The sequence below is a fragment of the Chrysemys picta genome, chromosome 9 (genome assembly GCF_011386835.1).
Source record: "Chrysemys picta bellii isolate R12L10 chromosome 9, ASM1138683v2, whole genome shotgun sequence".
Lineage (NCBI taxonomy): Eukaryota > Metazoa > Chordata > Testudines > Emydidae > Chrysemys > Chrysemys picta.
In genome coordinates this window covers 58,613,240-58,619,192 of record NC_088799.1, presented here as the reverse complement: position 1 = coordinate 58,619,192, position 5,953 = coordinate 58,613,240, and the positions used below count along the sequence as shown (strand labels likewise).

The window sequence follows — 5,953 nt, the reverse complement described above, 5'->3', positions numbered from 1 at the left end:
AGTAACTCCTCTCCCTCCCAGGTGTTTATCCCTCTGGTGTATTTATAGGTAGTAATCATATCTCCCCACCTTCTTTTGGTTAGGCTAAATAAGCCAAGCTCTTTGAGTCTCCTCTCATAAGATAGGTTTTCCATTCCTTGGATCATTCTAGTCATCCTTCTCTGTACCTGTTCCAGTCTGAATTAACCTTTCTTAAACATGGGAGACCAGAATTGCACAAAATATTCCAGTTGAGGCCTCATCAGTGCCTTGTATAATGGTACTAAGACTTCCCTGTCTCTACTGGAAATACTTCACTGATGTATCCTTGGACTGCATTTGCCTTTTTCACGGCCACATCACATTGGCGGCTCGATTAAATTTCATCCCATTTCTATTACTCCAGCTTTCAAGGTCATCCAGATCATCTTATATAACATCCAGTCCTCCTCCATACTGGCAAACAAAACCACCTCCAGGCATAGGAACTCTCCCATGCTGACAATGCAGCAGTGAAACCACGTCCTGTGCCCCACACCTCCTGTGGTCATGGTCAGAGCCAGAACCCTGAACAGTTGTATCCTGAGTGTAACAGTCACCCCCCTTCACCTACACATGGTACAACCACCTGTGGGCTCACCCTGATGGGTAGCTCCACACAGGTTAGCGCGATGCACTCCCTGAACACGCACATACCTGGGTTACGATAAATCCATGTTATTGAACACCCGATGGCACTGTCTGCAGTGCTGGGATTCTCAGAATTCAGCTAAGCAAATGAACCCTTCAGAAGCTCACAGAAACGCTGAGTGCACATCACCAAAGCCTTCTGAGTCCTTTCGAGTGCTTTATTTGCTATATTGCTTCTAGGCCACATTTGCTTAGTTCCCCGGCTCCACGCGGGGCTATGTCTCCCTAAGTCATGAGTGGTCGGTGGTGCATGCCAAATAATGGCCAGGGAAAGCTTCAATCAGACCATGGCTGACCAAGATGTAAAGTGGCTCCAAGCGGATGCACAGTTCCACTAGTGCCCGCCATGGCCATGGAGTTCGGTCAGTGGGACGCCCTTCCTGAGACCAGTGTTAAATTGCTTCCCAGAGCAGAAGGCTGGAGCTTCCTCCAGTTCACAGCCTGGGTAGTTGGGGCAGCCATAGGGATGCAATAAAGAAGATGCCCATTTAATGTTCTTTACAATATTTATGTAACTCATTGGAGTGATTTAGTATATGTCCCACGTTACATTCACAAAGCCATTTGGCTCCATATCGAGCACTCAAACATTAGGAAATGGCAGACTTCAGCTTGCTCTGCAGCTTTAATTGCCCGCCTCTTGTGTGTGTGCATCACGGTGCAGTCTTTAACTAGGTGTCGTAGTGAGAAGTGTCAAGCAACTGTAGCTACACCCACCACTGCCTGCTCTGCCTAGTTACTTTTTTTGCCATAAACACTTATGATCCTGCAGCTGTTTCTTCTCAGTGACTATATATAATTGGGAAGGCAAAGTAAAATGAGAATTGCCTCCATTAGCTTTAGGGTGACCAGACAGCAAATGTGAAAAATCGGGACAGGAGGTGGGGGGTAATAGGAGCCTATATAAGAAAAAGACCCAAAATCGGGACTGTCCCTATAAAATCGGGACATCTGGTCACCCTAATTAGCTTCTTTCTGCTTAAAATTACTGCCCATGTGTCCCGCTCCATGAATACTGTCCCCGTCCCCACAGCTTGTGTCCTTTCCCCTGTGATTACTGCCCTAGTGTTTCCTTCACCATTGTCTTCATCTCCTGCCCTCTGTCCAGACACCCGATTATCCAGCTCCTTGTCGCCCTGTGCTATATCCCCAAGTGACTCTGAATGTCTCTTTTGGGCCTCCCCTATCCCCTCGGCCTCTTTAAAAAGTCCCTTTCTCTGTCTCTCATTCATTTTCTTTTCCTTATGCTGCTGTTTCTCTTTTCCCCCTTGTTTCTTATTTATTTTGTCTCTTCTTTTCCTTCCCTTCCTGTTTTGTGTGGCTTTCCAGGTTTGGCTCAGTCAATTTTAAAGATTTTTTTGTTTTCAGATGCACTCGGATCACTTTCTAAATCACTTCCCCAGCCCGCCCCCATCTCCCCAATCACTCCCCACTTTCTAATTTTCTTTTGCTATAGGAGGCCAAGCATGAGAAACACTATATAGAGTAGCAAAAATATACTACATACACTACAGTATAAACTGTAGGAAAGAATAATATTATTTTAAGCGTCTGCCATGGCTGGTTCACATTGCACTAATCTCTCGCAGTTCAAATCCTCGTTCCTGCAATGAGACACAGAAATTGAAGTCAGTGTACTTCTACATCAGTTTTAGCATCCAAACCCTGTCCAAATGCCTGAGGACATTGCTACAACTCCAGTGTCTTCCCATTGCTAGTACCTGTACGGCTTCCTGGTGGTAGAAATTCTCAGAAAGACCAGGCATAGGTAGTTTAGCCACCTGTTCAGAGCAGGTCCAGATAACACACTGGTTAAAATGCTGGTGGACGCTAGCACTCCCGTCATTGTTACCACAGGGGAAGCTGCATTGGTGGTAGCTCAGAGGTCAAGTATTTGAAGAAAAATCTCTGTCTCTCGGGCCTTGTCCAGACTAACAAAAGCCCAGCCTCCACTGGGAGACTGTAAATGTTCATCAGTACTGGATGCTCTTGAGCTGGTGCTGAGAGGTTTAACTACTAGACAGGAAGGAGTGGGCTGTGACACTGAAGTCTCAAATGCTTTTTGTAGTGGGGCTGAAAAGGGCTTTGTCCTGTTTTCATGGACAACTAACCCACTTCAGCACTGATTTCCCTAGAGTGTCCAGGGCTAGAGCAGGGGAGAACTGGTGCTTAGATATCATGGCGAAGGGTAACAGGTTAAACTGCGAGAGAGGGACAGAGGCCGTCAGCCATCCTGGTACCGTGTAGGGTGGCCAGACAGCAAGTGTGAAAAATCGGGATGGGGGTGGGGGATAATAGGAACCTATATAAGAAAAAGATCCAAAAATCAGGACTGTCCCTATAAAATCAGGACATCTGGTTACCCTAGTACCGTGCAGTGTGGGGAGACCACTGAACGCTAGGTGGCAGCTCCAGAACATGTCACAGCAACACCCTCTGTTGGAAAGGAGCTAGAATCGCCCTTGCTCTGTCCCATTGTTGGGCACGAGCTGGGTTCTGCAGAGTCTGTTACTGCTCTGTTCCACATCCCTAGCACAGGGCACAGGGCACTGAGGTGCTGAGGCCCTGGCAGGAGCAGGTATTACATGAGCTGAGTTTGGTGTTGTTCCTAGCACACCTGGCTGGCAAAGCAGGCTGCTGCTGCATGCTGCCACTGCCCAGAAGCCACGCAGGCCTGCAGCAGAAGTTGAGCCCTGTCAGTGCCCTGTACCACTCTGTGCCTGGCTCAAGCCAGTGGGAAGGGCCCCCCACCTCCTAACTAATTTATTGATTTAGAGGGGGAATAGTCCACCCTTGTCATTCCCTGATTAAATACCTCCTGGCTCTCACCTCTGCTGCCTCTCTCCAATCTCCTTCATGTACTCATCATGGCCGGTTGTCACGCTGATGTAACTGAGCTTCTGCATCAGCCTGCAATTAACAGGTGTTGTTACATGGGCTGTTACGATACAGTCCGGTAAGTCATGTCCCTGCCTCTTTTGATGTCTGCCAAACGGGGCAGGTCAGATTCAAGTCCCTGAATCCCAAATCCACTTGGATGGTTTCAGTTAAAAGGTGTTTGTTTTCTGGTTCAGATGTGGCCAGAATCTTAGAAGAGAAGCTGATCTCACAAACATTTCCACCCTAACACTTGTGAGATTTCAGTGTCATTTTAACAGGGAGGGCTAGTGGCCAGCCAGCCCTGATTACTGAGGAGGCACACTTAAGCAGGGGTCACTCGATTCCCTTAGAAGAGCAGCAGGAAGCTGCAGAGTGAGGGAGTTTGCAGAGAGTAAGCTCCAGCAGAGAACAGAGGGACTTGAAAACTTTATTTTAAATGTTTGTTAATTTAATAACACAGAAGCTTAGAAGGGATGGGAAGGGACAAAGGGTTTGTGAATTATTGAGGAAATCTCTTGAAGGGGGAAACTAAGGCGAGGCAGGCCACCTACAGAGCAACCTCTAGCTATGACGGGGAAGCTGGGAGGAGGCCAGCCTGGTGACGTTCATAAAATCAAGACAAGAGCTTTACACCTGATGGGGGCTTGACCCTGAACCCTGGTGCTGATGCAGCCTCATACCAAACCTCAAAGACTAGCCCTGAGGATACACCCACAACATGAATCTGAATCATAGCCTAAACCAAATCCAGCTCGGAATAGTACCTCCCTCGCCAGCCCCTAACTTTCAGTAATTGGCAGTGCAATGCTGGCAGTGCCATAAGCAAGGACCAAGCAGGTACAGGGAGCAGCCCAGGCAGTGGATTTCCCCTATGTACCTGGTATGCTAAACAGCACTGACATGGTTAATAGAAAAACATGTGATTTTATCTGGGTGCTATTGCACAATAATATCTTGGACACTAGAAAGTAATGCAGAATACAGAGCAGGGAAAGTATTTTATTCAATGGTTTAAAGCACTATATACATTTATGAAAATATTATTAGTGATCATTAATTATTGACTGATTATTAACAAAGCTCCCCAGAGCAACCTAGCATCCTTTGTAAAGAGGAATTTAAATCTGGTCTGCTAACAGCGAACACCTAGGTTAGGAGAGACCGACAGTTACAGAATGCATACAGAAAGGGAAAAAGAAAGAAAGATACATGCAACAGGTCTAGGATGATGATTTTTTTCCATGGCAACTACCTAGATAAAATGAAACAGCCACAAATTAGAGTAATTCCAACTCTTCAAAACACATTCACTCTCATTCACTCACTCACTCACTCACGCTCAGTAATAAAAAGGGGCTGCCCCAGCATTACATACCATTCTATGAATCTGTCTAGCTTGCTGTTGGAATCTGATCCACTGCCATCTATTCGTGAAAACAATCACAATTGAGAAGTTAGATTTTATTTTCTTGCCATGTAACGGAGCTGGAGTCATTAGACAGTAAGGAACAGCTGGGTTACCTGTCACACGGCTTGACATTACAGACGTGTCTGCTGCACTTGTTTTCTGTAGTCTGAACTGTAGTCAAGTGGAATGTTTTATGGCTCAGGAGCTGAAGACAGCCTGGCTAGCACCTCCCCCTTGGGGTTCATAGTTCCTCCTCTAACTTTCCTCGAGTTGCAAAGGAGCTGTCAGCACTGGACAGGTGTGCTCCTTCTCAGTGAACTACACTAGGAAAATGAAGGCAAATTCACTGATTTTCACTTCTTCTTCTTTCTCTTCCCCCATACACCCCACCAAACGTGCTGCCCTTCCCCCCACCACATCCACTAGCCTTCCTGCATCCCATCCCTCCAAAATGCCACAACTCAACCCTTTCTTCCCACAGCCAGTTCCTATTCTGCCTTCCCACAGCAGCTTCTGGTTCAGTCCCTTAGCCCCAGGTTGCTCTCTCCTGGGTGCTGGCCTAAGATGACACTGAACTAGCAGCTGGGAGGCAGCTTACAGGCGGAATGTGTATGGCGTGAGAAGGAGAACTTCAGAGAGCAAAGAAGTAAGGTGAGGCAGGAGCCCTTCCAGGTCAGGGTCCCCCACCCCTTGCTGTGGCTTTTGCAGAAACACTCCGGGGCCGTTGTACTCATATCTTGGTGGAGTAATCTGGCCCCTGGACTTCCAGAGAGTCTTGGATTTTTGGGTTCTTTATAAACAATATAAATAATGAGTCATTGGGCCAGAGAGAGATAATGACTCTGTTGCCTAGTGGTTAGGGCACCCACTGGGAAGTGGGGGGACCCAGGGTCCAACCCAACCCCCTGCTCCAGTGACTAATTATTTAGACGCAGCAGGAGAGATTGATAGGACCCCACACCAGAGTCTCCCATCGCCCAGTGGTTAGACCACTCT

The 5,953-nt window shown here is 47.3% G+C and overlaps 1 long non-coding RNA gene across 1 annotated transcript; it reads right to left on the bottom strand.

Moving 5' to 3' along the window:
- Nucleotides 1–1,156: 1,156 nt before the first annotated feature.
- LOC101947132 (uncharacterized) lies at nt 1,157–5,210 on the bottom strand. Its single transcript, XR_256391.3, has 4 exons — nt 5,071–5,210; nt 4,925–4,973; nt 3,499–3,579; nt 1,157–2,273 (listed from the first exon to the last, which is right to left on the bottom strand). It is a non-coding gene; the product is annotated as an uncharacterized LOC101947132 (long non-coding RNA).
- Between the last annotated feature and the right edge of the window lie 743 nt (nt 5,211–5,953).